This window comes from Sturnus vulgaris, chromosome 5 (assembly GCF_052056855.1).
Source record: "Sturnus vulgaris isolate bStuVul1 chromosome 5, bStuVul1.hap1, whole genome shotgun sequence".
Taxonomy (NCBI): domain Eukaryota; kingdom Metazoa; phylum Chordata; class Aves; order Passeriformes; family Sturnidae; genus Sturnus; species Sturnus vulgaris.
The window spans coordinates 18,486,528-18,509,889 of NC_142247.1; the positions used below are offsets into that span (position 1 = coordinate 18,486,528).

Consider the following 23,362-nt stretch of genomic DNA (forward strand, 5'->3'; position numbering starts at 1 on the left):
TTTTATATTTTCTTTCTTTGTGTCAAGCTTTGTCCTCAGAATTCTGAAGTTGTTCTTAATTTAGCATTTTTACCTCTCTTGGAGGATGTTATCCTTAAATGAGCCTTATCATTCCACTGACTATATTTTTAAAAAGAGGTGTAAAGAAGAGATATGGCAGCACCTTTGAATTTTAGAAGTGTAGCATATGCTACAGGTCACATTGGAAAAAATGTAAGTGTACTATCTTCTAGAAGCCATTTCAATCACAGAACTTTATTAACAGCGTTCTTTTCTCTGATCATGATGCACTGCATTACAAATGCATTTTTTATCAGTATTAATGTTTGCTACAAGCAGGTGAAGCAAGAAAATATATAAATAAAGTGGCATAAAGTAGGATTAAGTGGAATCACTCCTCAAGGATTATCAGAGCACCTGTATCTCATAGAGTCTTATATCATCATATCATGTGGAAAGAGCTTCTATTTTATGAGATTCTCTTTAATTCCTAACCCTTGCCCTTCTTCATTACAGCAGACATTTTTTGCTTGATATTAGTATTTTAACCACTTAGTAGATTAAACTTAGCCATTTAGCCTTACGAGGCACTCATGTTCATACAATTTTTTAAAACATAATTTAACTATTAACCACTACACCACTGTTTCATCTTTACACTTAAATAATATTTTCCATTTTCTTGCCAATTCATGTAAATTCATAAAGGTCTTTAAACATGAAATTTTTTTTCTCCTTGCACTGATGTCCATTAAAGGGATTTTTATGCAATAAAAATTGCATGAAAGTTGAAATATGCCCTGCATATTCAAGACCATAAATGCAAGAAGATACTTAGAAGATCATGTGAAAGAAGTATAAGTATCAAACATCTCTCAATGTATATACCATTTTTTATGACAATAGTTTTGGCCAAGACAAGTGGTTTTTCATTGTTGTCTTGGTGTCTAAGCAGGAGAATATCAAATCCGGTTATTTGTCTGAGCCTGTGACATTAAAAACCAGTTGTGACTATTAAAAATATGTTGAGATATAGTTGATAACCTGAGCTGGTTGAGCAGAGGCTAGCAGGGTAACCACTTGCCCAGCATGGTAGAGAACTCTCAAACTGCATAGTCAAGGTAAATCTTAGTTTATCCAAGAATTATCACAGCTTAATTCTAGATATAATGTAAGTGCTCTGTGTAACACATCATCGTGGTTTATCTGTATACTCAATTGTCTAATATGCATTTGGCTGATAGTTAGAAAATAAATCAAGGCTGTATGTCTCTACACCAGGTCATTATCCTGAGTTCAAAGTGTTCCTTTCTGGTGGAAGATTCTGATCCTTAAAGAACCATCCATCTGTCCAAAGTTAAGATCAGTTGCCAATAACATGTAGTTTCCAAAAATGTCCAATGCTGACACTTCCATCATCACTTTAAGAAATCTCTAGCATTTCTTACCACTTCTTATAGGCAATTTCCACCACCCTCACTCCAAATGCCCAGCCTAAGGCCTTGCTTTACATTTATGAGATCTTTTTTTCCTACTATGCCTTCTCAGATCAGTAGAGACAAGCTTTGAGAATTGTCTAGATTGAAGTGTTCAACAATTCTCATCATAGCTATTTGCATTAGGAAGCTTCCACCTGGTCAAGCTCTGTCCAGCCAGGATAAACAAAGACAATTAGAGTGTCACTGTTTTCTACATAGCCACTTTTGCAGAAAATGGCTTTCCTTTTATCTAATAAAAGTGCAATTGAATGTAATTTTGTTCTTTTAAGTAAACGGTTCTCTAAAAGAGATACAATTACAAAATCACAACTCAATCTGTAAAAAGACCATGTTCAGCAGGTTCCAAGAAGTAGATTCTGGATTATCTTTTGAGTTCTTCAAAACAGTCTTTCAAGTGCCACAGCTTAATAACAACTGATAGTTTCACTCCTTGTACATAAACTTAGTCCTTTAAGACTTGCAGCATAAGAGAGCCATCTTGCCTTCTTTTCTTGTTAGTGGAAAATAGAGGGACTGAACTGCTTTATGGCTGCTCCTGACTACAGATGAAACCTAGACAACAATGTATGACTTGCCAGTACATTTTTTATCTTTCACTAAAAGAAGCTTTATAAATTCAATCCTACTTGTAAAGTTACCACCCTCTGGTGAATCTTGAGAGGATTCCAGCTCTTCCTCCAATCCCTGCAAAACTCCAGAGTGTCTCCAGCTGATTTCTTTCTTTGTTAAAAGAAGACTTTTGTCCAATCCTGTAGAGTTCATAGCCACTTCACTCTCCTTGTTAGTTCCTACTCAGATCGTATGAACCTTTACTAAAGGTCTACACAATTCACTATGAAATTAATTGAAAGTTTCTCTGTGAGTTCACAAGGCTCTGTTCAGTCTTTTTGCTTGCATTGTGGCCCTATAGGGTTTTTCTAGTCTTCTCTCTTTTCTAGTCAACTCTCTAAACTTGATGATGAGCTCCTGATTCAAACAGCTGCCAAATATCCTGCTGGGCACTAAGTAACTGCTGCTAATTTCTCATTCATACATAATGAAGCCTGACATACATACAACACAGCACGTGAGATTTAATCTTATCTTTCTAAAATATACTAAATGGAGACATTAGCTGTAATTCACAGTTTATTTTCTTTGATTTCTGAGTAGATATAGTTTAAAGCTACCACAAATCCTTCATGTGTATCTTTTTGATGCACACTTGATTTCTCCCATATTCCATTAATAATAAGAGCATCCAAGAGTCTTACTGTCGTTCACAAATGTACTCTGTGCCAAAAATACATTTTTACCCACATATTGTCAACTTTGTTAATGGCAGGGTATAAGAGTCTGGGGAGAAAAAGAAGCACTTCAAGACATAGGCTCTGCTCTGGCTAGCAAGAACAGATTAGGGGTCTCATACAAGTGTGGAGAATTGCCTGCCACAATTCTCATTGTGCTGCTGTTTTAACCACTTGAGAGCCCAGATCGGTTTTCTGCAATGGCTCTGCCTGTCATTTCTGGGGAGGTTACAATAGGAAGCTGTTGCCTGCCTCGGGGAGCTCCCAGTTGCTCTGCCACATAGCCAATGCCAGTGTTTCCCATATGAGTCTGGGCTGCTATTCCAATGCTCCTCTCTGCCGCCTTCATGACAGATGGTGCACAGCTCTGCAGCGGCCACAGCCAAAAGTAACTCGTGGAGGTGTGATTCCACCATAAAGATTTTCCAGCATTACTGCTCAGAAAAACTCCAGTGTCAGGAAGTGACAGTTAAAAAATATATTATGTACCTAGAAGCATTTATTCACCCCTCATTGAACACAGAGCTGGAGGGTTCCACCGTGCCTATTAGTGCTAATTTGCATTACCTGTGCATCGTGAATTTCTGCTGCATCAAAGCTAATGTTTTGCATTCTGAGTTGCCAAGCTTGGGGAACAGCTATAATGTTGTGGAGGTCCTTAACAGTCACTGGAGCATTGTCACACGTGTGAGAAGCTGCACGGTCAGGTAAGGGGCTGACAGGGAGGGCTTGTCATCTGGGGCCAGGGCACACTGCCAACCTGGCACACGAAGCAGCTGCACCAAGAGAAACTGCAAGAGCAGTGCAGCTGGGTGGGCTGTGCGAGCCTGGTGGCAGCACCTCAATAGCACAGTCCCCCTGCACACAGCTGGGTCACAGCTGGCTTAGGGACATAGGCAAGCATCACATGGAAAATGCGGAAGAGCCTTGTCTGACATTCAGCCTAGAGGAAGCCCAGATTTAAGGCAGTCTTAAGAAAAATCAAGATGGTGCAGTCCAGAGACTAAAAGTATTATGTGAGTTCTTAGGAGGCATAAAGAAAACTCTGTAGCATAGGGACAATTAATTGAAGCAAGAGAGATTTCTTTTTAAATAAGCTACCTATTCCCCCCAAAAAAGCTAAGACTACAGGTAGTTCTGCTGGGACCCTACAAAGGGGAACAACAGCTTTTAATACGCACTTGTTCCAAAATAACGGAAAAATAGAACTTCTGGGAAAAAAATCAACATGCATCTCACCTCGGTGACCTAATAGTGATAATGACCACTATAAAGTTAGGTCTACAGAGGCAAATTTGTGCCTCCTTGGATACTATAAATCTTTAGGCTCCTCAGTAACAGGATCCATGCTGGCAATAATATCCTAAAAGAATATAGGCTAGCAGACTATGGCATTTGCATTAAAACATCTTCGAGCTGAAGGCAGGTGTTGAATTTTCAGTTAAGAGGGTTATAAATTGACTTTAACTCTCCTCCTTTCTCATCCTGGCTCTAGCTGGCTTCACTTCTCCACTGATGTTCTTCATTTCTCTGATTTCTCAACTTGAGGCAGTATGATTGCTTGTTGACAGTGAGTGTACTGTATAATGTGTGTACCTCCAAATTGCTTTCAAGCTGACAACTCTTTCTAATAAGCTTTGAGACAGTGCTCAGCATGTTTAATCCTTCTATTATTTTTCTACAGAATTAAAAACCAATGCCAATATTTTTTCCTTGTTTAAATTTTCTTATCCCCTATCAGCTGGAAGAGAGAGAAAGACTTATGCTACAGGTGCACAATTCTGAGCACAGCTGTCTCTCCTGACTGTTTATGAAGGCTTGTCATAGAAAATAAGACCACTGCCAACCTAGCTTGTAACAGGAAAATATGTATTCACTGTTTATTATTTTTGTTTGATTTTTATTCCTGTGTAAAATAAAAATGCAGATGTAGAGCTCTATGTGTTTTTGGCACTGGTGCCCCATAGGTCTTGTCACAGTAAATTAAAAGAAAATAGATATTTGCTAATTTGTGGTTAGAAAAAAATTAAAATTAAAAAAAGGCATTAAAGTGATAGTCCCTTCATAAGTCTGGCAACAACAGGGAAAAACAACTTCACAGCCTGATGTTGTTGCAGCTTGGCAGTCAAATGGGTTTGTGTAGGCTGCTGCTGGCAGCAGTTTTTATTAGCTTAGAGCCTCCTTTCTAGAAAGACAGAGCTGAGCTGCCAGACACAGATGTCCAGCCTGTGCAAGCAGGACTCACTTGTACACTGTCCTGCTGAGCAGCCCCCTTGAGCATCTCCCATCTGCCTGCCTCTAAGAGCAATTCTCTTATCATTTGACATCGTCCTCAAATACCCGGGCTTTAATTTATACATTTGCTTTAAGCTAAATTTCCTGTTATATTAAAGTAACCACTAATAATCATGGCAGAACTTCTCAGCAAGGAGAACTGAGTCACATTTCTGTATACTCTGAATAAATGCCACCATCACTACAAACGACTCATTGGAATTTTAATTATTAGTAGTATTTATGCTTCACCTAGTAAGCTATTATACAAAACTAATCTAGGATCACTGTAATGTTTACTGATTACCTTTGGTATATCCCACAAAAGAGAGAGCACTTGCAGAAAAAAATCAGCACCACTACTGATCAGATTATTGTTATCCTCCTGGTGCATCTGGTCCCATGACTGCAATAAGATCAGAAGGATTTAGCTCTTTTTCTTTCTGACTCCCTGAAAAGAAATATGAAATTATAAATTCTTCCCTGAGAGACAAAATAGAAGAAATTAATCACGTCCTCATGACAACAGAATTCTTTTCAAGTAATGGCTGTTACTAGAAAATATTTTAAAACATTTTTTTAGAAAAAAGTATTCTTATTGCTGTTGTACTAATTATACTTCAGCAAATACTTTCTATATTATGAAGTTTTGAAAATTAGATCTTTCCACAACTCTGGAGATGAACCTGGTGAAGATTCCAAATTTTTCAGGATCCAGAAAGACTCCTAGATAAATTGTGTATACAGAATAATGTGTAGCTTTAGTATGTTCCTCTTACAAATCTATTCTCAACATCTCTGTACTGAGAAACATTTTTCAGTGCAGCTAGCATTTGGACTGGAAGGAATAACATTTTGGAACACGAAGGGATAAACTTTCAGGATGCAGTGATATTTGCTCTGTTATTGTATATGTCCCAACAATGTGATTTTTTTGCTCTATACATGAGAGGTTGAGGGCTTTCCAGAAAATAAAACTTATTTGCTAGGTTATTGTCAGTCCCTCCTGAGAAGGGAGCTTTATTCAATCAATAGAAGAAAAGATTGCTACCATACCTTACCATGCTGGCAGCAATGTTTTAAGAAAACAATTACATCAAAATCTTAGGTGATAGAAATTAATTTCTGTGAGGAAAAAATTGCCCCCATTGTGCAGCTAAGTAGGTGTACTCCGGCAATTCTTTGTTTTGCTTCTGAATTGTGGTGGGTGATTTGAAGGTTGGAAGGGGTTGGCTGGTTATACTGGAGTCCATTTTTTTGTAGCTGTGCACCTTGATGTGGTATACTCAGTTCAGAACAGCCCAGTACTTTGAGTGACACAGCTGAAGACTTTTCCTGGCATTGTCCTAAATATTTCATTTGTGGCTCCAAACTCAACGTGGTTATGTCAAGGTTAAGATCAGGCAAACAAATATGTCATATGCCCATCTCCTGTCTCTCCATTATTCAAATAGCAGTGGAATTATGTCTACATTTACTTCCTCTTTGGCTTAGCTGATATGTATTTAGCCCTTCTAATATTTCCATAAGTCTGTTTTCCAAGTGAATTATCACTTTTGTTTTGCCACCCTGGATTTCTTTCAATCTGTCACTGTCTCTTGTGTAATGAGATGTCCAGAACTGCTGCAGGTGTAGTTGTATTTATTGCCCTACATAGATGAAATACCTTCTGTAGATTGAATGCTATTAAAAAAGCTGTGGACTTTCTGCTGTCAAAGTGCATTGCAAAAGAATTTCTTGATTCCTTCAACATCACGATTAGGTCTCTTTCTGTATGTTCAAGAGTGTGATGTTAATTTGGATTTTTTTTTAATTAATGAAAACAGCTGAAGAGACATAATCTTTTCATTCCCATGGAAGTCTGAAGCAGCTAAAGTTTGATTAGGTAGGTCCCTACCTAGTACTTGGCTGACATTAAGCAAGATGTGCCCAGTATGAAATTTGAAAAAATTAAGTTACAGCCTAAGTGACATGGAAGTGAACTGAAGAGAAGATGAACATGATTCTGTGAAAGAAAGACATTTCAGTCCATGCTTACACCTTCTGGTACATATAAATGACAAATACACCTCCTTCTTGATTGACTCATTATGTAGAAGGCAGAACTAATGCATAGCTAACTTGTATATTAGACGTGCCTTACATAAGGCAAGAAGAGGCATCTCTCTGACATTAAAAAGTGCACATTAAAAGATCTGAAGGAGTAGTGGTCAAAAAACTGCAGGAAAGAATGTTATTTTTCTCTCAGAGAATATGACATCTTTAAAATTCAGCAGTTCCCTTGATGTCTGTCAATGTGCCTGTTTGTTTTGAGGAAGAAAAAGATGAAATGTTGCTTTTTGGTAAGGTCAAAACCTTTCCTCTTGAAACACACCTGGAATGCTTTGATGGTTTCAAGACTCACATTCTAACTTAGCAAAAAAAAAAAAGTGTAGATCAGTATAAAATCTAAAACTAATACTATATTTACATTTATTTACTTTAATAGACTAATCCAAAAAAATCTATTTAGGGTTGTCTAAAACATATATTTTAGTTGATGCTGCTGGCCCTATGATTAAAAAACAACTCATTAAGAAGTTTTTATTTCTCTTTACTATTAGAACACCATTTTGAGGGGATAGAAATACTCAGATTAGATTAGATATTGAGCTACCTTTGAAACACTGAACATGGTGTGCAGGATTAACATAACAAAAACCTAGGTTAGGTCACACACAGATGCAAGAACGCCATCCCAGGTACCAATATCAGTACACAAGCTGGGCCCAGCCATTCTATTTCAAACACCACCTCAGATAATTCAGCTTAATAGGGACATGTTTTATAGTAACTGTTTTATTGCAATCTTCCTTCAGAGCTAGTAACATATGTAAAATCAAAGCTCCATTGTGAAAAGTGAATCTCTGCCTGTGACTTTAACCTACGTCTTTGTCAGAACCTTGCACAAGACCAAATGAATCAGCAACCCCCTGTTCTTTGTGGAAAGATTCTAAGAGAGAATTTCTGAAGACTTTTCCTCTAAAGAGGTTCATTTTATCTAATGAGAACATACGGTTTTGGCAGCACCAATCTCTAAGGAATGCAGTCAACCTTTCTTTTATTTTCCTCCTTTAGAAACTATCAGCGTAAGTACTGAGCTCACTACCAGTAAATCACCAAGTAGCATGAAGTATTCCAAATGTAATCATAACTATCCTCACTTCAAGAAGGCTTGGAATGATGTGAATCATAACTGCACTTCATAACAAAGATAATATTGTGAAAATGTTCCTATTCAGAAGCAATGAGTCATGCTGCAATGACCATCACTTAATCATTCTGACTAAACAGAGATCAACATTTACAACTGAATGTGTTACATTTTGAAATATTTTGGAGAGAAAAATATGGCAAAGTATAAAACTTGTAATAGCTACCACTGTATATTAATTCATGTGACCTAAAATCTACTAGTTGTACTTGCAAAAACTGTAGTCGGTGAGGTGTGAAAGGCACTTCTTTCAAAAATGCCTTGAAAATATTTTTCAGTATCAGGAATAATCCACCTTTTCACACACTATGTTCCCTTCATAGGAGATTAATGCAATAATGTTTGGTATAGTTGAGAATAGAAAAGAGCGTGGATGATCACAAAAGCAGAATTTTGCTTTTTCCCTTAATGTAACTTAGTATTCAAAGGAATATTGAGTTTGTCAATGACACAAAATTGGGAGGAGCTGTCAATTCCCTTGAGAGCAGAGAGGCCCAACAGAGAGACCTTGAAAAATCAGAGAGATGGGCAATTACCAGCCATATGAAATTTTACAAGGAAAAGTGCACCTGGGATGAGGCAACCCTGATTATGTGCATAGACTGGGGAATTAGAGGCCAAAAAGCAGCATTATGGAAAGGGACCTGAGGGGTGCTGGTCTGTGGCAAGTTGAACAGGAGCCAGCAGTGCCCTGGCAGCCAGGAGGGCCAACCCTGTCCTGGGGACATCAGGGACAGCATCACAGCCAGGCAAGGGAGGGATTGTCCTGCTCTGCTCTGAGCTGGACAGCCTCACCTTGAATATTGTGTGGAGTTTTGGTCACAACAATATAAGAAGTTAAATTATTAGAGAGTGCCCAGAGGAGGACTACAAGGATGGTGAAAGGCTTTGAGGTGAAGCTGTATGAGGAGTCACTGAGGACACTTGATTTGTTCAGCAGAAGATTGAGGGGACACCTCACTGCACTTTCCAACATCGTCACAAGGGAAGTGGAAGGGCAGGTACTGATCTCTTCACTCTCGTGACCAGTGACAGGACTCAAGGAAATGGCCTGAAATTGTTTCAGAGGAGGTTTAGGTTGGATAAAAGGAAAAGGCTTTTCATCAAGAGGGTGTTCGAGCACTTGCAACTGTGAAAAGTTGTCACAACGGTTGACACAAAGGTGTCACAGCACCAAGCCTGTCTGAGTTCAAGAAGCATTTGCATCATGCTTTTTAGGCACATGGTGTGACCCCTGGGGTGTCCTCTGCATGGCCAGGACTTGGACTTCATGATTTTTGGGGGTGCCTTCCAACTAAGCATATGCTATGATTCTATGACTTTACTATACAGCTTGCTATCAAATGGCCCTTTAAAGGACTGGTTTATAATCCCATATCTAAGGACCTTGGATTCCTCTTGGTCTGGTATAGATTTAGCACCTTCTCCTTACAAACACATTAATTTTATTTTTTTTTTAATAAAAAAATCAAGTTTAAAAGTAAATATCTGAAGCATGTTATTTTTTTCATACTGTCAAACATGGAACACGAGACAGCAATGTGCCCTCCCTGTAATAGCAACTTGTGGTGTCCTGGGCTGTATTAGAAGTGTTACCAGTGAGTCAAGGGAGATTATCCTTTTGCTCTATTCAGCACTGGTGAAGCTGCACTTGGAATTCTGTGCTCATTGCTGGGCTACCCAATACAAGTAAGACTTGGACACAGTGCAAAGAGTCAAGTGCCTCACCACTAGGAAGATTAATAGATGCAAACTGGAGCATCTTTCATATGAGGAAAGGCTGAGAGACTAGGAACCATACAGGCTGGAGAAGAGAAAACTCACAATGATTTTCTCAATGTGTGTAAATACCTGAAGGGAAGGTATACAGAAGAATATGCCAGGCTCTTTTGAGTGGTGGCAAGGGACAAGAGCAGGGTCAATGGCCACAAAGTGAAATATAGGAGTTTACTTGTGAACATCAGGAAACATTTTTTATTGTGAGGGTGACCAAGTACTGGCACAGGTTGCCCAGAGATGCTGTGGACTCTCTGTCATTGGAGGTATTCAAAAATTATCTGGATATGTTCTTGGACAAAGGGTTGTTGGTATCCCTGCTTGAGCAAGGGTACTGGATCAGATGGCGTCCACAGGTCCTTTCAAACCCCAACCATTCTGTGATCTCTTCTGAGTATCTGAATATTGATGATGATCAGAATTGACAGTGTTTGAGTAAAACAAGAAGCATTGAACTCCATTCTAAATTTATACTGCATCACTGCTAAGCTTCATAAACTTTGGGGACTACCTTTGTTCTGACTTTTCTGGACTCTGATGTTCCTGTACATCTGACACAACATCTGCACATAATGCTTTCAAACTTCTGCCTTAGTCCATGTCCTTTGACAACAGTCATCTTCTGGAATCTTCTCCAGAGCTATTGCTAATTTACTGTCCTCCTCCAAGTTCTTTTACTGATATCATACCCATCTGGTGGTGCTGTGCTAATACCATCATGTGTCATGCTGAACACTATTCTCTTGCTTCTTTGTAGCATCCTGTCTGTATCCATCCTTTGAGGCAGGGAACATCTGCTTTTATACACTGATTAACTTTGAATGGAGACTCCAGGGCTCTCAGGTAATACAAATAGATGATGACGATAGCAATATGATGTGAGGCTCCAGCCCAGCATATCGATTTCACCTACATATGAATATCAAGTTTGGAATAAAATCTGGTGCTTCAAATTCAGTGTTTAAACTGTTCAATATTTCCATGGAACCATTATTTCATCTTTGCTTTTCTAGCTAATCCAGAATTGAAATTTTGAATAATTTCCTGTTCAGATACAATTTACACCTACTGGATGGAATTAAAGAATACTTTCTATAATATTTTCATAGATTGTGAAAGTTTTGTAAACATATGAATAATATGCCAATTGGAGCACAGAAACCCTGTAAGCTTTTTTTCTTTTTCCTTCAGAAAAAATAAGAACAATTACATTGTTTTTACACAAAGATGTCATCAAAACCACTCTACGCAATTTTGCAGGCCTTCTATCCTTGAGCAAAATACGTTGGAATTAAGCCAGTAAAGGAATCAAAGTTTAAAACATCAAGAAATTAATACAGGTTTTTAAGAGAAAAAAGGGTTATGTGCTTTTGGAGAATCATAATTCCAGATGTCAAGGATACAATAGATTTTCAATCATTATTTTTCTCATGGATTTTGTTGGGCCTTTCTTACTCTGGGTGTAACCATTTTAGATCCCTACTGAAAGCAAATGGAAGTATTCGGATGATACCAATTTGGGAATTTGGGAAAAAAACCTAAAACTGACCACAGCTGGATAAATCCTCTTCTTTAGTGTTAATTCAGACAAACAGCAGGTGTTATCTTTTTAAAGACAGTTTAAGCATTGCGTGATGCATTCCCTTTGTAGAAAGAGGGCAAGATCCTTGTCTGTATAGTAGGACTGTAATAGGGCGGCAGGAGACTTGATTTCCTAACTTCAGTCTTAGTGAGACAATCTATTCAAACTTTACATTTGTACAATCCCCTGCTATAAGGGAAAAATGAAGAGTGTTAATTATGTGGAAGAGTAAGATAGCTAGCACCATAGCTGGTTGCTATTTTTGTACTGTACAAGAAAACAGGTACTGTTTTTCTCCTCCCATAAAATCCCTTCTGCTTGGGGTCATAGGCAGGCCCTGCAGCCAGTACACTCTCATGCATTGTACCAACACATCTGGCTGTGCCACCACCTGCTCCCACCCATCCATAGCTCCTGTTAGAACAGCTCTGCGTTTTCAGCAGGGCAATCTGCCCTGGGACAGGTAGGCTTCCCAGGACTTGGAATGGCCAAGATGCCCCTCTGAAAACAGCAAGCTGGAAACCAGCCACTTTCAATGGGAGGTGTTTAGGCAGCTCAGCTGGATAGAATGGGGACGCTGGGTCTCTGTGAGAAGTTTATGCAGTCATTTGTATATCCAGAAGTGGAAGGTCTGCCTTGGTTTAGTGGCTGCTAACAGTGGAGGGAGTCTGCCTTGAAAGGGCTTCTGTGTCAATGGTGTGTGGTGGGTTGATTCCAGCTGGATGCCAGGTGCCCATCAAAGCTGCTCTGTCCCTTTCCTCCTCAGCTGGACAGGGGAGGGAAAATACAATGAAGGGGTCCTAGAAAGGGTTCCAGAAAATATAATGAATGGGAGAAAAGGACCATTACCATCATAGGCAAAACAGACTCAGCTTGGGGAAATTAGTTTAATCTCTATTACCAACCAAATGAGAATAGAGTAATGAGAAATAAAAACTAAATCTTAAACTCTCCACCCCTCCCTTATTCCCAGGTTTAGCTTCACTCCAGATTTTATCTATCTCCTTCTCCCCAATGGAGCAGGGGAATGAGGAATCGGGGCTGTGGTCAATCCATTACACATTGTTCCTCCTGTTCTTTCCTTTTCATGGGGAGGACTCCTCACACTCTTCTCCTGCTCCAGTGGGGTCCCTCCAACAGGAGACAGTCCTCCACAAACTTCTCTTCCTTCTCATGGGGTACAGCTCTTCACAAACCACTCCAGCATGATCCCTTTCACAGGGTGCAGTCCTGCAGGAACACACTGCTCCAGAGTGGGTCCTCCATGGGGTCACCAGTCCTGCCAGCAAACCTGCTCAGTGCAGGCTCCTGTCTCCATGGGGCCACAGCTCCTGCCAGGACGCTGCTCCAGCACAGGTTTCCATGGGGTCACAGCCCCTTCCGGCTCTCCAGGCTCCAGTGTGGAGTCCCCCACAGGCTGCAGCTGGATCTCTGTTCCTCCATGGACCTCCACAGACCAGAGGGTCACATCCTGCCTTTCCATGGGCTGCCAGGAAATCTCTGTTCTGGCACCTGGAACACCTCCTGTCCCTCCTGCACTGACATTGGTGTCTGCAGAGTTGTTTCTCTTGCATGTTCTCACTCCTTTCTCTGGCTGCAGTTCCCCCCTTTATTAAGTTATCCCAGAGGCACCAGCACCATTGCTGTTGGGCTCGGCCTTGGCCAGCAGCAGGTCCATCTTGGAGCTCTCTGGAATTGGCTTTGTTGCCCATGGGGGAATCTTCTGGCAGTTTCTCACAGAAGCCACCACTGTAGCTCTCTCATTACCAAACCCTTGTCACACAAGAGCTCTTACAGCAAACACAGGGGCCAGCACTGGATCCTGCCTGCCTCACCTGGGTCTGGGCACCGTGGGGCAGGTGCCTGCCACAGCTCAGGAGGCCTGGATGTCTCCCAGCCCTCCTGGCACACTGAGTCCTGGCTGAGCCAACAGAGGCAGCCTAGGAGGAGACTGGGAACACCATCAGTAACTCTGATGGCAAGGTTAAACAATGGTGACTGGCACTCAAAGCAGACCAAAAATCGATGCAAACCAGCCCAGTCAAATCAGCAGGTGTTTAACTCCACGTTCCCTGTGCTCTCTGAAGGGGTGGCTGTGGCTCCAACATTAGCTGGTCATCTGGAAAGTGTTTGTCTTTGCGTAGAAGATCAGTGTACAACATGTCTATAGGAAACAAAAATTGAGAGTTATAAGTCATCAAGACAGGTGTTATTTTCTGACAGTAATACAGTGATCTACTTTATTTACAGCCAGTCATAACAGCAAAAGAGCAGAACATAAATCTTGAAAAGGGTGTCAATGGTGGAAAGACAACTGGAAGAACACACATGCCAGGAGAAAGGAGAGCATTGGAAACTGTGATTATTTTTGTCTTATTTATCCCTAAATATTTTAAATACATTATGAATTAAAATTATATGAGTGTGATGGTATGTCTTTTGTTCTGCAGATGGGTTGTGAGGAAATGTAAAGTCTGAACCTTCTTGGTGTAGATATGCTGCAGCAAAATTTAACATATAGAAAAAAAAATTCTGGAGAAAAGAGTTCAGTAGAACATGACCCAAATTCAAACTCCTTTAAAGTGTTTATATCACTGCTTTTGTTTTGTATCTCTGCTGGCTATCTAGGTTGTACACGATCTGAATTCATAGAGATGAAAATCCCTCTTAAAAGTCAGTCAGACTTTTCATTATATGAGTTACACATCAAAAATAGATGGAATAAAATAGAATGTCCATGAACACATCCTATCTTCCCTTCATCTAATCACAGAAGTAATGACTCATTTTTATGACACAGATGATATTGATACATCAATAAACTATTACTTCTGCTTCTTAATTTTGATTCTCAATTCAATTAATTACACTTTTTTTTTTTAAATAGTTATACATTCTATTAACGGTTACCATGGAGAGTGAAAGTACACAGTGTAACATCAGTTCTGAATCTATTAATATGAAATTATCAGTTTGGTTACGTTTCAGATATTTTACCAGTAATAACTATGAAAATGAGGAGAACCATGATGTTTTATGACCATGATGTGCTGTTAACCACTAAATGATATGGCAGCCATGTGATTTCTTGACATTTATTAGATTTTGTTCACTATCATAAAGAATTTGTAACCCAAAAATGAAAAAAACCTATGTATATTCAGAACACTCTCATCCACTATGTTAAGAATGTTTTTTATCTCCTTGTACCACATTTTTCTCTGTAAAGAGACCACATTGCTGCAAAAGAACAGTTTTTCACAGACAAGTGGATCCAAATTTTCAGTCTTCACAATGCTCAAAAGCTGCTGTTACTGGAAAGGAGATGATCCCTGCCTAAATGTATGAAATCGTGGTAGTTTGTCAAGTTGCATCAGGTGACTTTGAATTTCCCCTGTCCTGCAAAGGCCAAACAGCTGCTGATGGACTCTTGTAAATCTGAGCTACAGCTGTAAATCAATTCTTAACATTTAGACACTAAACAGAATACTTATTGGCAATTTTTTTTTATTTTTTTTCTTGAAAAATACACATTTGCATTTCATCAGGTTAGTCCAAAATTTGCTGAAGTGATTTTCTTAGCTTTTGCAAATCTATTTTTAAGAGGAGTATCTCTTTAAGAAAATCTATGACCTTGAAAGTTTTGAAATACACACAAATAAATAAGGAAACTAATCCCTTGAGAAAAGGAAATGGAAAAGCTTATCAAGTATCTCCCCAATTTTAAATACTACACTTTTTTATCAATAGTCATGCAGAAGTTACAAACATTTAAGAGAGCCACTGATAGCTATTCATATTTATATACAAATCTATGGGAAATGTAGTAATGCTGAGTATACTATGAACTGATCCTTTTCAATCTGCAACTTAATTCACATTCCAGAACTTTCCACTCCAAGGAGCAATTCATCCATAGGGAAAACAGAATATATTTCATAAGGTAAAGCTGCAGTTATGGTGCACCTGTGGTTTTCTCCCTTCCCCCCTTAGACTGGAATCTGCTACAGAAAGCAGCTACATGGGGCCAATGTGATTTCACACAGAAAAGTATTTCTCATGGATTCAAAGATAACAGTTGCTACTACCAGCATTCATGAAGTGAGATTAGAGAACTCTCAGGATATACTTGCAATCTGTTTTGAATGCATATATTTTTTAGGGTTTTGTCTGTTTTTCTTTTTGATGTAATATTGTCTACATGCGTGTATGTGTGTGTGTATATATATATATTTAATATTTTAATATTTAAAAATGAGAGTTTGGGTCAAGTAATATTTCTCTTTATCTTGCTCTTATGAGGAAAAGGAGTGGCTACAGCAACATTTCTGCATCTTTGGTTTTATTTTTATATAATACATTTTTAAATTTTTAACCTCATATGCTTCTTAGATTGACTTGAATACAGACACATCTTATGCATTTCACAATTTTTAGATGATAAAATCCCTTTACATTTTCTGCCTCTCACAGAATCAAACCTCATCCTGCTAAGAAGCAGGAATGAAAGTCTTCAGAGCAAAGAGTTGAATATTGCTAAACTAGTTGCCATGAAAATGTATTCTATAATGCATTGCAAAACTACATGATTTTCTAAGTTATTGTGGGCCACCTTAAAATTTTTACAGACAGGATAGAAAGTCACATGATAAGTGAAAAGATTCAGTAAAATACGACTAGGAAATTGTTTAGATTCAAATATTAGTATCACAAGAAGAGAGGAAACGTGCTACATCACTCAGTATTTTATTTCTCGATAGAGTTTACAGTGAAGTGATATCTTCTTTTCTGAAGAAGCACTAAATCCACCAAAAATCAGATTTCTTAAATGGCTTAGCAGTAATTTGCAGGGAGAAATATTGCACACAACTTCACTGATTTGGTGGAAGAAATATGGGGCTTGAAGTTAAATTATATGAGCGAGCATCCATAGATATTCTGTTAACTTGACTGGACGTTAGGTAAAATTCAGAAAAAGACAGTGTTCATGAAAAAAAAAATAACAGCCTGACTAACTTCCAGTTCTGGAAAAAAAGAAAAAAATAAAAGAATAAAAAATTAAAATGGGAAAAAGCCCATGTTCAATTAATTTTCATATATAAAAGTAAAGGTCCGTTTGAGGGCACTTGAAAACTCTTCTTGAAATTCTTTTTTCCATTCCTGTACTCACATATCGGTATAAGTAGCACAGTCTGATTTGCTTCTGTCAGGTTAAAAAAACAAGACAAAACAAAACACTAAACCTCAGTTAAAGGAAAAAAAAATCCCCGTAACTATGACAGTAAAACAGGAAAAATGTAATTCTTCTTTCTTGACCCAGACTGACCTTGCAGTACCAGTAGTTTCAACATTTTTCTGCAGAGTTTTGTGAACAACTTTCACATGACATGAGTGATAGAAAGCATTTGTGAAAGGTGACTGCATAAATGATTTCACACATGATTTTTTGCTACTTCATGGGTTACAGAATCAAATATCCATAACTTTCTGTCATACTAAGGTGAAATAGACATAAGAAGCCCCCCAATTGTCTCAGTTCTTGATCAACCTTAAAAATAAAAAGTAGTGTTTGCACTTACACATAATCAAGGACAACCACATAGCCATGCAAAAAGATACTTTGGCATTTCTCAGCTTTGGGATTTTGACTTGAATATTACTAGGGCTTTAATTGTTGACAATTACATACTTTCAATTTGAAATCAAAATCTCAGTTCTACATAGTTTATCTTCATTTATGGATTGACTATTGCCTTTGAGCCTTAATCAGTATATGTTACCAATGTCTTTGCTGTAGTGCTTGTGGGAGTTATAACTGGAGGCTAGCTAAACACATTGGCTTACACCACTTTATTTATGTTTCTTTATGCTTCATATGCTTCCATAGAGCTTCACAGCATTCATCCATTTCCCATCTGCTTATCTGAAAAGCAGAAACTTCAAAAATACCAATACATAGCAGACATACAAATCATTATTGCTGGCTTTGTCTGGCAGTCTTAAAAATGGTAACGTTCAGGTGCATACAAATAATCTGCTGTTTTTACAGAGAAGTAAACTTTTGCTAAACAAGATTTTTAAAGCTTTTTTCAAAACCAGGGCTTCAAGAAGTCATTGGGACACTGGGAATTACCAGTTCTCAATCTGATACAATACAGAAAATTACCTTCTACACACACATCAAAATAGCTACTTAAAACGTAAGCTGTGTTAGTTATAAGGAAACATCCTAAATTACTTCAAATGTATGACACTCAGTAGAAATTCAGTAAAATAAAAAAAGACATAGAACTGGTAGAGTGAACATAAAATTCCATCATTAACTTTCAGTGCTACAGGGTTTACTTCATTCTCTAATGCACCACCACCAACAAAACCCCTATATTACTCTTGAGCCAGGAGAAATTTTGCAAAATTTAAGAAAATATTATTGAAAAATATCTCATAACTTACACAATGTGTAGACAAAAAAAAAAGATCATTATTTCATGGCTAATGCTAATTCCATCTGATAGTGCTTGGAATTGACAGAAAGAAGAGATATTGAAACAAATCAAAACATGTTTATGCTTATATTAATTATGGGCTGCTTCATCTCCATTTTTTCTCTTGAAACCAGGAGTAATGCAAAAAACTGATCCCAAATATGGCTATTTCCCAAAATGACACTGACTTGACACTGGGAAAAAAAATAGTCTGATTTCTTACCTTACTGAGATGCTGGCTGTCAGATTCATTTATTCTTCAATCATGGGATTATATGAAAAACTGCTATCTATAAATTGACTAGGTGTTTGAAAGCACCTGAATCTTTTAAATCTATCTAGCTTCCTTGGGAGTCCAATAATTTCACCTTGAGGCAAGAAAAAAAATGTAGTAATTTTTCCTCTCTCTGAATTTAAATTTACATAAGGCCAAAGAATCCTTTAAAAATGGGGCTTCTTCAGGGCTGATCCTTCTTGTTTCTCCTTTGCTGTGGGCCAAGGCATTCTGTCCTGCTTTCTCTAAACTGAAACTAAGTGTCACATATTGACTGAATTAAAGGCTCTGTAAAGATAAAGGACAAAATCTACTGAGATTCAGAATGTTTATTAGAAATATTATTTCCAAATCTGCAGCTTAACATAGGCTGGGAAAAAAAAATCGTATTTGGGAGTGTATTGAAAACAAAGCAAAGAAAAACAAAAACAGCTTATTGCTCTTCTACCCTTCTACCCACAAACACAAGGAAAGTTTGACAAGGAAAAATCAGCACAGGGAATAGAAAGATTACTTCTTTATACAGGTAGATGGAGAGGTCTGTCACTCTGTTCCTCTTCTTTGCATCTTGTTATCAAATCAGACACCCATGGAAAGCATTTTAGGTTTCCTTGTGATGCAAGGAGTTTCCAAATGTTTCAGCTTCAGGTTTATTTCAGAAGAATGTGCTGGAATTAGACCCACTCTCTCTTTCTCTGTTCTTTAGTCAAGCAGTCTGTTTTTCCACCTTCACAAATGAAAAAGTTCAGAAGGCTTGGGGTGTTTAGTGGTTTCATTTTACATTACAACACCATCCTGAAATCCTGCACAGATTGGAGCACACATCTCTGGAATTATATACTAAAAGAGGTGTCATTCTTTCAATATTAAAAACAAAGAACCCAAACAAAACAAAACCAAAACAAAAAAACAAAACCAAAAAACCACAAGATCAGTTTAGGAAACAGAAGACCTCTGATTTATGAAAATTGTATATGCAGTATGTCTGACTTATTTTATTCAAAAACTTTATGGAGAGGTCTCAGATTGTAAGAAAAGCAAAGTCTGAAATTAGCATGGGTGTATTTAGCTTAGCTTTATCTCCAGACTGGCAGCTAGCTGCCTGTCAAAAGGTTTTAAGTAAAGTTCTTGATTGTAGGTCAGTCCTCAGTGGATAAATCACAGAAGCAGGCACAGATAAGGTGTGTGATTGGCTGTTCTCCTGCTGAGGAGAGACTGCATTAAGTTAGACTAATGAATACTGAATCATTTTCTCATCCTCAGGGTGGACACCCCTGTCAGGGCTGAGTCACTGTGCAAGCAATATGCTGAAGTGATTTAAGATGCAGCAGCCTCTAGTGCTGGTGACAGATGGATATAAACTTTGTGCATGATACACACTCATTTCTAGGCCTTCACAAGCCATGAGTACAAATATACAAGAAAACAAAAGATAAACTTTCATAAAGTCCCCCATTCGTGCATACTTGAGGAAAGTGTAAAGTGGACACTTTTTCATAGCCTTTTAAAATGTCTCTCTTTCAAAAGAGGACTCTCTTCTAGGGTAGTCAAAAGTGGGCACTTTGTTCCAAGGTTATTTTGCTGCTTTTTTTACTTTCCAGAGGACAGCAGAAGTCCCTGCAATAAGCAATGTGTTACCTCTGCATAATGAAACTGCATCTTTTACATTTTCTGCCAAAAACTTCTTCTGATGTATTCACCGCTTTACCTAGTCAGTTGGAGGTATTACAGAATCAAAATACAGATATGAAAAGCTAGAGCTACATTTTAATTTTGTCACTTGCATTTTCAATAGAAATATATGTTTGAGAGAGGAGATTAAAGGGTAACTTCAGCAGTACCCAACACTCTGAAGGATTGATTGAATGATTATTAGACTCTGGCTGAGAAATCACACAGTATTTTCCAACTTGGCTCAGAGATAATGTCTTATGGGCTTGACTTTGCCCTGGATTATGATTTCTGTTTGCACAATCCTGGTGATTGGCATGGGCAGCTACTCACAATCAAGTAGGGAATAGTGGTGAGCTCCCAGGGGCCTTTTGTGGAAATCAGTGACCAGCTTGGGACCAGCCCAGGAAACATGCTAGCTCATACTGCTTGCCAGGGGGACTTTGATGAAGGCCTAACTGCTTGCTTTCAAAAGTTGCCTTCTGTCAAGCCTTTGCAAAACACTTTGCACAACCCTGTGATTTATTTCTCTGTGGTGAACCCTCATTAGTCAAGAAGTGCAAATAATGCTGCCTTGGCACAGAGCACACAGAGAACACATCCTCTAAGGAATGCTATTCATGAAAGAAAAAAGGATAATGAAACTTCATAATATACATGCATGAATTCTTCTAGCTACTCTGTCAAACCGTAGCCTATAGAAACCTAAATTGGAAAGCTGCTTAGGAAAGGAATCATGTGGCAAAGGGTGGCTATGAATAGTCACCAGCAGAATAGCTTTATGAAAACAATAGCTCTAATACTTGCATGCTCTTCTATGTCATTTAAAGCACTGCTGCTCATTGGAGAAAATGGGACCTTTAAGCTGAACTTCTGTTTTACCACTGGGGAAGCTAATGCTTGCATTGCAAGGGGAAAGCTGGTTGGTTGTTTTTCATTATGGTATGTGCCACAAATGAGAATGTCAGGAAGGTCTGAAATTTCATCTCATCCAAATCGATTAGTGTTAATGTTTTTCTCATTATGATTTCATCAGGATTAATTAACAGAATCTGTGAATAATATGCTGCACATATTTGATATGCAAAACCAAACCAACTGTACAATTTATGTTTCCTTACAGCTGCTGCTTTCCATATTCAGTTAGGAATATAGACTACATGTCCACAGTGTAGACTAATGCAATGCCCTGGATGTCACTGAAACCTGTGCTAGCAGCTGACCCCGATGGAGTCACAGCTTCTGTCCTGCACAGCCAGCCCAGAAAGCAATAAACTCATTTCCTTACCAGCTCAGGAGGTTCAAAGCATGTTTAGATTACATTGGTATAAATACGTCTTAGCTATTGCATTTAGAAATAGTTCAGGATAAACTTATGGAATGTCCAATATTTTTTTTCAGACTTGTCCAGTGGTCACTCAGAGTGCTCTATAAATTGTCTGGCTGGCATGATTCATCAGTAATACACAGCAGACACAGGAGTGGGCTGCTTATAATTTTCAGGAAAGTGCTCGTGATCAGCAGACAGAAATTGCTGTTGATGGCAATGGTAGTGTCCAATTAATTCCTCTCTACACAAATATTTGCATTTTTAGAGAAGCCATTTTTAAGTGTCTTTTTAAAAATTTTATTTTGTTGGCAGATCAGAGGATAAAGATTTTATGTCCTTTGTACCTTTTTAAAACATGACAAACCATCTTTACAGGCAATAAGATCTTGATGTATTGTTATATTTTGAGGCACTGAAGTAAAATAATGCAAATCTGTTTTCAGATTTCACTGGTCTTGGCACTGGCTCCTAGATATTTATATCTTAATTTCTTCCCCTCAGATGTGGTATTTGATAAAAGTGTTTGTGAAAACTACCAATCTAACAGTCCTGTGGACTGAAGCCTTCCATTTATTCATCCATTAACTACAAAGTTCAAGTTTCCCTTTCAAATTAAAGTGCCTCTATCCATGTTGGCCAGACCACCTCAAGGGAGGAATAATTTAGATTCCAACCACACTCTTACCCCATCCTCGCTCTTGCAAATGCCAGCAAGAAGCTGATTTGTGCCAGCTGTTGCATATTTCTAATGGACACCCCTGTCTATAGAGAATAATGTGATCAGGTAACTTCAAGAAGATAAAAAATTCAGGTTACTACCGTCTGGGCTGGTCTTGAACTGATACTTCAGGAGGAAATTATTGTCTCCCGTTACCAGTCCAGATGAACTTTGGATTTTCTTTGGGGGTCTAAGAAGCATCTTAATGAAACTAGACCTATTTTTAAAATATATGTACTAACTATTCAGTAGACTATTCAAATTGCAGTCTGTATTAACTGCATTGAAATGTGGTTTATATTTAATGGGTAAGGAAAATAAAGCATAGTATTAATGCAACCTGTTATACCTGGTACACATTTACTGAAACAGTGCCAGGTTTGACACAGCTTGCATTAAATCTACACCTGTATGGTGCAGATAGAATCCAGAAAGAAGTTGAAGTTTGCTCAGCTAAATCCTTTTTCAGGCAGCTGAGAAGAAGGTTTCACTGATTATTTTCCCCATTTTTTCATATTTCCAAAAAGGACATAAATAAAAATAGATTGAGTCTAAAGGAACAGAAGCATCAACAAAGAGATGATGAGCATATTCCAGTCATATGGATTACGGGAGAAATCCAAAATTTCCAGGTTCTCATTTCTCCATAAGACAGCCAAATCTGACAATTAAATATATAGGCATAGATATGCCAGAGGAGGAGCAAAGAGGAGATTCTTTCCTATCTGTTGTTGCAGTTTGATGGCTTTGGTGCCACACATGCTACTGCACTATAGCAGCTAATGAAAAGCTTCACTGTTTTGGGGAGAAATTACAGAGTGATGTGGCTGATTGTCCAGAAGCTGTATTAAGCCTCCCATTCGTGCTGTTGCCACTAGCAGGCTTGGGATGGAAAGGAGTTTGGTTAGGACCTCAGCATACTGCACGTGGCACACTCGGTTCTTGTGTGTGACCACAGAGCGTGCTGAGCTCTCCATTCATACTATAAAGGCATGTATCTGGATTATTGATTTCTCCAGTGTTTCCCACTACTTCAAGTGCCCTGAAAACTCACTATATTTTTTTTTCTGGTGGAGAAAGTATGAGTGCTGCTAGTGTGGGCTCTAGTAAGGGGTTGAGAAGGCAAGTGGGACAAATGCTCTCAGAAGCAGTGAGGATGCACATGTTGTATAGCTGAAGCCTTGGCAACAGCTGGCAATTGCTGCCAATGCTGT

The 23,362-nt window shown here is 38.4% G+C and overlaps 1 long non-coding RNA gene across 1 annotated transcript in view; it reads right to left on the reverse strand.

The window, feature by feature from the left end:
• Positions 1 to 230: 230 nt before the first annotated feature.
• LOC148223574 (uncharacterized) overlaps positions 231 to 23,362 on the reverse strand; it is an 86,848-nt gene continuing 63,716 nt past the window's right edge. Inside the window, exon 3 of the long non-coding RNA XR_015803786.1 lies at positions 231 to 13,834. This is a non-coding gene — a long non-coding RNA (uncharacterized LOC148223574). The remainder of the gene's footprint in view (positions 13,835 to 23,362) is intronic.